The following is a 12,007-nucleotide window of genomic DNA, read 5'->3' on the forward strand; positions in this document are numbered from 1 at the left end:
AAATACAGAGACTAGGCAAATTCACAGAGAAAGTAGATTTGAAGTTATACCAGGACCTGGGGTAGAGGGAAATGGAGAGTTATTGCTAAACAGTTACAAAGATTCTGTTTGGAGTAATGAGAAAGTTTTGGGAATAAAAAGTGGTGATGGTTTTACACCATTATAATTAATGCTGCTAAACTATAGACCTTAAAAATTGTTAAAGTGAAAAATGTGTTTTACTACAGTAAAAGAATTTTTAAAGAAGAATCAGAAATCTTGGCAAGTAACAATTCTCCTACTTTGCTTATAAAAAAGAAAAGAGTTACGTGGCTTCCTGTTGTATAAACATTAAAAACTCTCAGAGTTAACTAGATGAAGGTGTCTTTTGCCTTTTGAGACCTAAAATGTGTTTTCAGTTATGAAATGAAATTTGGAAACATGACCTGGATATTTTCTTTCTGTAATTTGGGATCAAGAGAGAAGAGAAAGAGAAAAAGTAACTCGTCAAGTTAATGCCTTTGGAAGACACTCAAACATGGCATAGGTTTTTCATCACAAATGAAGATGTATTTACCTAGCCCACATGAATTCCAGTTGGACATATTGTAACAGGGACAGCAGTTTGGTCTCAGTAGTCTACCCCCAAACCAAGAGAGCCCTTGCCACCTTCACCAGGGGTCTGAGAGATGTTTTGAAGGCTGAACAAATCCTAACCTCAGTCATCCAGCAGGGAGCACTGGGACTCTCCTAGCCATCTGAGGCCATGAGCTGTGTCCAGGAGTCTTTTGAGAAAGAATGTACACAAAGGGAGGTGATGAGTTAATATTTGAGGACAAGGGGGCAGTGCTGGAGAGCAGGATGGGGTCTCTGATGACATCGCTGACACCGCAAGGCATAATCCAGGCAGGCACTAAGCACTGAGATGTGTGCACAGTCCAGGGACCAGAGTCAGTTCACAGGGACCACTGATTACTTCTGCCAAATGGCATCCTTCCTCTTATTTTGCAGTCTCCACCTCAACCCCTACTCACTCCTGAGACTACGAAGGTCCATCTTGAACCCTTGGACACCAGTACATTACAATCCTGGCGCAGTTTCTGTAATGAGCTGTGAACCCCTGCCCTATATTAAACATCCTTAGGACAGCTTCCTATCTAGGTCCAGACATGAATTTGAAAAAACTGCATGGTGTGGACAAGTTCCCAGCAATCTATGTGACCCAGAGCTGAAGATGTATCCCTGGAAATGGCCTGAGAAGAGCAGCTCCAAAGCTCTGTTCCTGTTTAACCATGGATGGAAATTCTCATCTTCTGTGTCCGTGGAAGCATGAGGGTGGTGCTTTTATATCATTCTCTTTCATTTGCTGCCATGCTTTATCAGTGCATGTAATTATTTCCATTACCAAACCAACAGCTCATGTGAAATACGCACGAGCATACCCAGAAAAAAACAAAATGAGACCCTGAATGATGAATAATAGGAAGGAAACTTTTCTCAATGTGGTCAACACACGTTCCAGATTCCGATGCCGCTGGGACCGAGCCACAACAGGACACTGTGCTGTTACTGAGAATGAGACAATTTCTGGTACATGGGCTCTGAACACAGCTTTCATTCACTGTATTATTGATTTCCTGAGAACCTCTCCTGCTTTCCTTTCTATGATCATTTCTTTGCATGACCTCCAACAAGGACTTCAAAATGCAAATACTCATGGAAGTGAGCATCAATATGGAAACTGATTCTGTGTCATATGGCTGGGATCTCTGCAGAACAATTTCTTTTAGTAGGGTAGTATATCAGTCAGGACTTTTATTGTCAAAGGTCAGAATAGGATCAAATTAACTTTTAAAACAAAGAATACATTGCTTCTTTTTAACTGAAAAAAATCAACAAAGATTTAGGTACAGCGGGATCCAGGTGCTCCAGTGACTTCAACAGGACTTTCCTTCCACATCTCTCGGCTCTAGTTTCTTTGTGTTGGCTTTATCTATGGCAGGCATTTGGGTGTGCTATCCATACTGTGGCTCTAGGACTGCATTCTACCATCAATGCAACCTCAGTGGGAAAAGACACTCTGTATGCTAAAGTGTGCAGGAAAAGTCTGAAATCTGCCTCTTTGCGGGTAAATGGGTCATGTGCTAATTACCAGATGGTGGGGTCAGCCTACCCTCAAGCCATAGCCTGGGACTAGAGAAGGGTGTTTGCCTCAGGAAAACCAGGATTCTCTCACCATAAGAAATAGGGACAGATGTGGTGCTGCCCCGCACAGGCAAACATCAACATGATGGTTGGCCTTGACCTGACCAGCTCCCAGCCCTTACCAGACTTCTCTCCACAAGATGGGGCTACCTGACCATATCTGCTGACCATACCTGCTGATCCTTCTGCAGACCTGCCCACTTTCTAGACCTTCCTAGCCTAGGGCATATAGCCATGCGCTGGTTCTGGTCTAGCCGTCTATGCTGAGGCTTCCTCCATACCATGAAATAGGGTTTTCTTTTCTTATAGAATTTCATTGTCTAGAGTCCTACAAGTTGTGTGGTTCAGCAACTAACTGACCATTCATGCATTCATTCACTCACTCATATGTGGTTGATGTTTGTGAGTCCAGCGCTCTGTTAGGCATCATTTTCATATATACTACCTGTTCAATCTATAAATCAGAGATGGCTTCCTGGAGGAGGTGAGCTTGGGAGAACCTAGAGGAGAAGGGGTAGAGGGCAGATTCAGGGCTGGGAAAGATACCCAGATGGGTATGGGCATTGGAGTCAACATCTGTGGGTTTTGCCTTCCCAGTGTCCCTCTCATTCTTTTATTAGCATCCCAAGTGCGTCTGGAAAGCCAACGCCTTGCCGCACATAGCTCACGTGGGTGTAGATGGTACTGATCTATCCCTGACTCGAGGGTGGGCATATGACCCAGACCTGACCAAGCAAATCTCCACATTCTCTCAACTACAGTAACAAATCTGAGGAACACACAGCTGTGGCTAGACCAGGGGAAGTCTTTTGCATCACTGGAGCAGAACAGCTGGTATGATATGGGAGCTGGCAGGGGCTGTTTCCACCCTCGCAGGAGTAGAGACCACCTGAGAATGAAGCCAACATGGGAACACAGAGCAGAAAGACAGGCAAACCCACCAGAAGGATGTCAGCTGCTCCCAAAACCATCCCCTAGAACTCCCAACAGTTCCTTTGATGCTTAAGCCAATTTGAGCTATGCTCCCATCGATTGCAATAAAAGGAGTCCTGATGTAAGCGTGGAGATTTGGGGGACAGTGAGGGACCAGCTGGTGAGTCTTTGATGGGGTGCTTCCATTGCTGAGCTTGGGGGACTTTGATAGAGGGGTGTCAGTCTGGCCACAAAGGGCTTGAACCCCAAAAGCAGCTCAGACTCAGAGCTGCTGTCCAGTGCTCCCTCAGCCACATGCCTTTACTTGCCTAGATGCCTGGTGGATAAATGGCTGCTGTGAGAGTTCAAGAAAGATTCAGTTCTGCTGCTCCCTGGACTCTGTTCATTATATTAAATAATGTGTAAAGTCATCAATCATCCTCACATTGCTGTCGTCCAGAAAACTGGCCTTGTTCATCTCAGTTCCACAGCATGCAGAGACTGCTTGGGACACTGAGGGCCAGGCAGAGAGGGAGCGACTGGGTCCAGAAGCTGAGCTGTGTCAAGGGCCTCTAGAGTTGCAGGGTCAAAGCCAAATTGGAAAAGGTGGGGGTGTTGGTCATCAGAGGTACAGCCAGAGGGGTATGGACAGCATGGTCAGGGGACAGGGGGCAAGAACAATGGGGTGGGGGGGTGGTGTGGGCAAGATGAGCAACAGCAGCCAGGAGGAAGCCCCAGCACTGATCCGAATGGCACTCAACCTGAGATGTGTCTTGGCATCAGTCTCTCCCATCCTCCTGGATCCCATTATGAGGAGCAGCCATGGCCCTCTCCATGGGTCCAATTCTCCTGAGATAAGTACCCAACCCTTCCTCTCCTATTCCTGGGTGCCTACCAGCTCCAACAGGCCCCTGGGGCACACCTCTACCTTCTACAAGAACAGCTCCTGCTTGTTTCTATTTCCGGGAGGCGGCTGGCCTGGATGGATGGTATGTAACAAACTTAACACTGGGCACATCACTGGGTACAAACTGTCCTCATTCTTTGGTGACCAACTGGGCTGAGGCGGGGGAGGGGTTGCCCGGTCTCTGAAGAGCTGAGACAGCTGTGTGTCCTCAGTAGGCTGCAACCCACTTTAGGGCACCCTCTGAGGTCTCTCCTGGGGCCAGCTGCCTGCTAGCTGCAAGCTGTTGCTCAGAGCCCCTGCTCGGCCTCTTGGGCAGCCTGGATACTGAGACCTCAAGAAGATTCCTGCCGCAAGCCTGGGACAGCTGAAGGAAGCTTGGTCCCAGTCAAATGTAGCCTCTCACTCCTCAGATAAACAGTCCAAAATGGCAAGTGGCCAAACACACACACACACACACACACACACACAGACACACACACACACACACACACATGATTTAAGTGTAAATAAATCAGAAACACCTGGACAATTTTTTCCTTAAAATACAAGTGAATTTTCCATTCAGGAGGAAAAGTCTATGACATATTTGGAGTCTCAACAAACATAACAGCTTTCAGCTAAGACATCCAGTCATCTCAGAGGGCAATGCATGATCTGTCTGGCATCCTCATCCAGCTGTCACTTACCCAGAGCTTTAATTCCCACTCTGGGCCACCTTCTACCTCCTGTTCTACCCCTCAGCTTGCCTACCACTTAGAAACTCTTGTCTCTTACTTGTGATAAGTCCTGACTTACATATTAGCCCTTTTAAAAATTCTTCCCCTACATAATGAATACAGAGAAATCTCTTTCAAATCTATACATGAACAAGGAAAAAATCAGAAAGAGAAACTAAGGAAACAATCCCTTTCACCAGCACAACAAAAAGAATAAAATGCCTAGCATTAAACCTGCCTAAAGAGAAAAAAGATCTGTATGCAGAAAACTATAGGCCACTGATGAAAGAAATCAAAGTTGACACAAACAGATAGAGAGATATACCATCTTCTTGGATTGAAAGAATCAATATTGTGAAAATGACTATCCTACCCAAAGTAATCTACAGATTCAATGCAATCCCAATCAAATGACCAATGGCATTTTTTCACAGAATAAGAACAACAAATTTCAAAATTTGTATGGAAACACAAAAGACCCTGTATAGCCAAAGCAATCCTAAGAAAGAAAAATGGAGCTGGAAGAATAAACCTTCTTGACTTTACACTATACTACAAAGCTACAGTCACCAAGACAGTATGCTACTGGCACAAAAACAGAAATATAGATCAATGTAACAAGACAGAAAGCCCAGAGGTAAACCTATGTACCTATGGGTACCTTATCAGAGGCAAGAATCTACGATAGAGAAAAGATAGCCTCTTCAATAAGTGGTTCTGGGAAAACTAGACATTTATATGAAAAAGAATGAACGTAAAACACTTCATAACATCACACACAAAGATAAACTCAAAATGGACTAAAGACCTAAATGTAAGGACAGAAATATAAAACTTTTAGAGGAAAACATAGGCAGAACATTCTTTGACCCACCTCCTAGAGCAATGGAAATAAAAGCAAAAATAAACAAATGAGACCTAATTAAACCTAAAAGCATTTTCAAAGCAAAGGAAACTATAACAAGATGAAAAGACAACCCTCTGAATGGGAAAAAATAATTGCAAATGAAATAACTGACAAAGGATTAATCTCCAAAATATACAAGCAGCTCATGCAGCTTAATATCAGAAAAACAAATAGCCCAATCAAAAAATGGGCAGAAGACCTAAATAGATATTTCACCAAAAAAGACATACAGGTTGCCAATAAACACATGAAAAGATGCCCAATAATGCTCATTAATAGAGAAATGTAAATCAGAACTACAGTGAGGTATTGCCTCACACCAATCAGAATGGCCATCATCAAAAAATCTACAAACAATAAATGCTGGAGAGAATGTGGAGAAAAAGGAACCCTTTTGCATTGTTGGTGGGAATGTAAAGTGACAGCTACAATGGAGAACAGTATGGAGATTCCTTTAAAAACTAGGAATAAAATTGCCATATGACCCAGCAATCCCACTACCAGGCAATATACCCTGAGAAAACCATAGTTCAAAAAGACACATGTACCCCAATGTTCATTGCAGCACTATTCCCGTGTCCTTACAACAGGACATGGAAACAAGCTAGATGTCCATTGACAGATGAATGGATAAAGAAAATGTGGTATGTATATATAATATATATTCAGCCACAAAAATGTATGAATTTGAGTCAGTTGAACTGAGGTGGATGAACCTAGAACCTGTTATACAGAGTGAAGTCAGAAAGAGAAACACAGCACATATAAACGGAATCTGGAAAAATGGTACTGATGAACCTATTTGCAGGGCAGGAATAGAGATGCAGACATAGAAAATAGGCTTATGGACACAGCGGGGGGAAGGATGAATTGAGAGAATAGCATTGAAAATATATTTTACCATATGTAAAACAGATAGCTAGTGGGCAGTTGCTGTATAACGCAGAGCACTCAGCCCAATGTTCTCTGACAACCTAGAGGAGTGGGATGGGGGAGGTGGGTGGGAGGGAGGTTCAAGAGGGAGGGGATATATGTATCCTTATGGCTGATTCGGGCTTCCCAGGTGAGGCTAGTGGTTAAGAGCCTGCTTGCCAAAGCAGGAGACATAAGAGATGTGGGTTTTATCCCTGGGTTGGGAACATCCCCTGGAGGAGGAAATGGCAATCCACTTCGGTGTTCTTGCCTGGGAAATCCCAAGGACAGAGGAACCTGGTAGGCTCCAGTCCATAGGGCCGCAAAGAGTTGGACACGACTGAAGCAACTTAATATGCATGCACGTATGGCTGATTCATGTTGTTGTACAGCAGAAATCAACACAATATTGTAAAGCAATCTTCTTCCAAATAAAAAATTTTTAAAATTCTTCATCAACTAAAGCCACTTTCATGATTATTCACTCAACCCCCACCCCTCACCAATTTAATGCACTCCCTGTGGAGATTTCTGATGATTAAGTCTCAACTCTCCCACTTTCTGCTTACAACAGCCTCACTTTTCTCCCCTACCTTATCCCAGTTCATGGGTTGGGTAGGACCAATCCAACCCTCCACTTGTTACAAGGATGGGCACACATCTCTGGCCTGGTCTTCACCTCCTGGCCACAGTGACTGGTTCCAAGACGAGTAGCAACTTGTATTAGTTAAATAAGTCAATCCCATGGAAAAGAGGTACTCTAGGTCCACTGGGACTTATGAGCCTAGAACTGTTGGCAGTTATCTTGCCAACACTTAGGGTATAATAGTCTTATCTATGGCCACATAACAACATGACCCCAAACTTAGTATCCTAAGTGTTTATTATTTCTCATGAGTCTCTGGATTAACTGGGCTGAGATGAGCAGTTTTGTTACCACAGTGACAGCTGAGGTCACTGATGTGGCTGCATTCAGTTGCGAGCCTGTCTGAGATGGCTAGATTGTCTGTGATGGCCTCATCCTCCAAGGTCTCTTTCCATGTGGCCTTTCATCCTTCAATAGTCTAGCCTAGAGCTTCTTCACAGCTAGGTGACTAGGTTCCAAGAAGGCCAGCCCCAGTGTACAAGCAGTTCATCAAGCTTCTACTTGTACCACACTGGCTAACGTCCAATTGGCCAAAACAAACTGCATATCCAAGTTCAGACTGAGTGTTGGAGGGAGCTACACATAGCATGATTGTTAGGAAACTGGGTTTACTGGGAGCCACCAGAGTAATTGTCTAATACACAGGTTAGACAATTAGAGGAAAGGTTTTTAATGTCATCACTGTAGTCCTGGGAGCCATATATGACTGAAGTCAGAGATCTACTCTAGTCTCTCTAGGTACACAAACCCCAAACAAACAAACAAAACTCTTGTTTTTGTTGTTTAACTACAATTCTGAGTCAGGTTTCTGCCACTGACCAATACTGTAACACATGCCATCTCTAGTAGACACTGGGGACACAGACTGAAAGCAGATATAGCTGACTTACCTACATGGAGGAGTCCCTAGAGGTCTGTCACCCCAACAAAACTACAAATTTGCAAGGGATGGGGCTAGCTCTCAGGCCTGAGTGCTGGGCACTTAAGAAATGGTCAGTGAAAGTGAGTTGATGAACTGTTATCAGACTATTCACTTTCAAATGCTGCTGAATAAGTATTCTTAAGACTTCTGTTTCAGGAGTCAACTGGGGCTGGTCTTTTTGGAGCTCTCCAAATGAACCAGATATCATTCACTTTTAAGACTGAGGAAGGTCCCAGTCTTGGTCCCAGTGGGGTCAGGCCAGGCTTTTCAAAGTGGTCCAAGACTAGCAAAACCTTTTGAGAGTTTACCTGCCATCCTTGTGCTGAGAAACATCCTCTCTTGTCTTCTAGAATAGTGAGAGTAAGCACACACAAAAAAGAGGAACATTGAATTTGAAACCTACAGGTGCACGATGGTTTTAAACCTGTAGACTTCTGTCTACTTCTACATCTCTTGAACAGGGGTTGGCCTTAGTGACTTACCTCTAAAGAAGAGAATGCAGAAGTGATTTTCCATGACTTTCTGGGCCAGTTAGAAAAAGCCACTCAAACACAACAATCCAAAACCTGTGCGACACTGTAAAAGCAGTGCTAAGGGGAAGGATCATAGCAATACAGGCATACCTCAAGAAACAAGAAAAAAGTCAAATAAATAACCTAACTCTACACCTAAAGCAACTAGAAAAGGAAGAAACGAACAACCCCAGGGTTAGCAGAGGAAAGAGATCTTAAAAATTAGGGCAGAAATAAATGTAAAAGAAACAAAAGAGACCATAGCAAAAATCAACAGAGCCAAAAGCTGGTTCTTTGAGAGGATAAATAAAATTGACAAACCATTAGTCAGACTCATCAAGAAACAAAGGGAGGAAAATTAAATCAATAAAATTAGAAATGAAAATGGAGAGATCACAACAGAAAACACAGAAATACAAAGGATCATAAGAGACTACTATCAGCAACTATATGCCAATAAAATGGACAACATGGAAGAAATGGACAAATTCTTAGAAAAGTACAACTTTCCAAAACAGCCAGGAAGAAATAGAAAATCTTAACAGACCCATCACAAGCACAGAAATTGAAACTGTAATCAGAAATCTTCCGGCAAACAAAAGCCCAGGACCAGATGGCTTCACAGCTGAATTCTACCAAAAATTTAGAGAAGAGCTAACACCTATCCTCCTCAAACTCTTCCAGAAAATTGCAGAGGAAGGTAAACTTCCAAGCTCATTCTATGAGGCCACCATCACACTAATACCAAAACCTGACAAAGATGCCACAAAAGAAGAAAACTACAGGCCAATATCACTGATGAACATAGATGCAAAAATCCTTAACAAAATTCTAGCAATCAGAATCCAACAACACATTAAAAAGATCATACACCATGACCAAGTGAGCTTTATCCCAGGGATGCAAGAATTCTTCAATATCCACAAATCAATCAATGAAACACACCACATTAACAAATTGAAAAATAAAAGCCATATGATTATCTCAATATATGCAAAGAAAGCCTTTGATGAAATTCAACATCCACTTATGATAAAAACTCTCCAGAAAGCAGGAATAAAAGGAACATACCTCAACATAATAAAAGCTATATATGACAAACCCATAGCAAACATTATCCTCAATGGTGGAAAATTGAAAGCATTCCCCCTAAAGTCAGGAACAAGACAAGGGTGCCCATCTTCACCACTACTATTCAACATAGTTTTGGAGGTTTTGGCCACAGCAATCAGAGCAGAAAAAGAAATAAAAGGAATCCAAATAGGAAAAGAAGAAGTAAAACTCTCACTGTTTGCAGATGACATGATCCTCTACATAGAAAACCCTAAAGACGCCACCAGAAAATTACTAGAGCTAATCAATGAATATAGTAAAGTTGCAGGATATAAAATCAACACACAGAAATCCCTTGCATTCCTATCCACTAATAATGAGAAAATAGAAAGAGAAATTAAGGAAACAATTCCATTCACCATTGCAACAAAAAGAATAAAATGCTTAGGAATATATCTACCTAAAGAAACTAAAGACCTATATATAGAAAACTATAAAACACTGGTGAAAGAAATCAAAGAGGACACTAATAGATGGAGAAATATACCATGTTCATGGATCAGAAGAATCAATATAGTGAAAATGAGTATACTACCCAAAGCAATTTACAAATTCAATGCAATCCCTATCAAACTACCAACGGTTTTTTTCACAGAGCTAGAACAAATAATTTCACAATTTGTATGGAAATACAAAAAACCTTGAATAGCCAAAGCAATCTTGAGAAAGAAGAATAGAACTGGAGGAATCAACCTGCCTGACTTCAGGCTCTACTACAAAGCCACAGTCATCAAGACAATATGGTACTGGCACAAAGACAGAAATATAGATCAATGGAACAAAATAGAAAGCCCAGAGATAAATCCACGCACCTATGGACACCTTATCTTTGACAAAGGAGGCAAGAATATACAATGGAGAAAAGACAATCTCTTTAACAAGTGGTGCTGGGAAAACTGGTCAACCACTTGTAAAAGAATGAAACTAGAACACTTTCTAACACCGCACACAAAAATAAACTCAAAATGGATTAAAGATCTAAACATTAGACCAGAAACTATAAAACTCCTAGAGGAGAACATAGGCAAAACACTCTCAGACATAAATCACAGCAGGATCCTCTATGACCCACCTCCCAGAATATTGGAAATAAAAGCAAAAATAAACAAATGGGACCTAATTAAAATTAAAAGCTTTCACACAACAAAGGAAACTCTAAGCAAGATGAAAAGACAGCATTCAGAATGGGAGAAAATAATAGCAAATGAAGCAACTGACAAACAACTAATCTCAAAAATACACAAGCAACTCCTATAACTCAATTCCAGAAAAATAAATGGCCCAATCAAAAATGGGCCAAAGAACTAAATAGACATTTCTCCAAAGAAGACATACTGATGGCTAACAGACATATGAAAAGATGCTCAATATCACTCATTATCAGAGAAATGCAAATCAAAACCACAATAAGGTACCATTTCACACCAGTCAGAATGGCTGCTATCCAAAAGTCTATAAGCAATAAATGCTGGAGAGGGTGTGGAGAAAAGGGAACCCTCTTACACTGTTGGTGGGAATGCAAACTAGTACAGCCACTATGGAGACCAGTGTGGAGATTCCTTAAAACACTGGAAACAGACCTGCCATATGACCCAGTAATCCCACTGCTGGGCATACACACCTAGGAAACCAGAATTGAAAGAGACACATGTACCCCAATGTTCATCGTTGCACTGTTTATAATAGCCAGGACATGGAAACAACCTAGATGTCCATCAGCAGATGAATAGAAAAGAAAGCTGTGGTACATATACACAATGGAGTCTTACTCAACCATTAAAAAGTATACATTTGAATCTCCTCTAATGAGGTGGATGAAACTGGAGACAATTATACAGAGTGAAGTAAGACAGAAAGAAAAACACCAATACAGTATACTAATGCATATATAGGGAATTTAGAAAGATGGTAATGATAATCCTGTATGCAAGACAGCAAAAAAGACACAGATGTATAGAAAAGTCTTTTGGACTCTGTGGAAGAGGGAGAGGGTGGGATGATTTGGGAGAATGACATTGAAACATGTATAATATCATACCTGAAATGAATCGCCAGTCCAGGTTCGATGTAGGATACAGGATGCTTGGGGCTGATGCACTGGAATGACCCCGAGGAATGGTACGGGGAGGGAGGTAGGACGGGGGTTCAGGATGGGGAACACGTGTACACCTGTGGTAGATTCATGTCAATGTATGGCAAAACCAATACAATATTGTAAAGTAATTAGCCTCCAATTAAAATAAATAAATTTATATTAAAAAAAATTAAAAACAGGA

General features: G+C 41.8%; 1 protein-coding gene across 1 annotated transcript in view; it reads right to left on the reverse strand.

Moving 5' to 3' along the window:
* The window catches only part of COL23A1 (collagen type XXIII alpha 1 chain), a 380,991-nt gene that overhangs the window by 315,469 nt on the left and 53,515 nt on the right, over positions 1-12,007 (reverse strand). The gene's annotated exons all lie outside the window — the stretch shown is intronic.

Source organism: Ovis aries, chromosome 5 (genome assembly GCF_016772045.2).
Source record: "Ovis aries strain OAR_USU_Benz2616 breed Rambouillet chromosome 5, ARS-UI_Ramb_v3.0, whole genome shotgun sequence".
NCBI classification, from domain to species: Eukaryota; Metazoa; Chordata; class Mammalia; order Artiodactyla; family Bovidae; genus Ovis; species Ovis aries.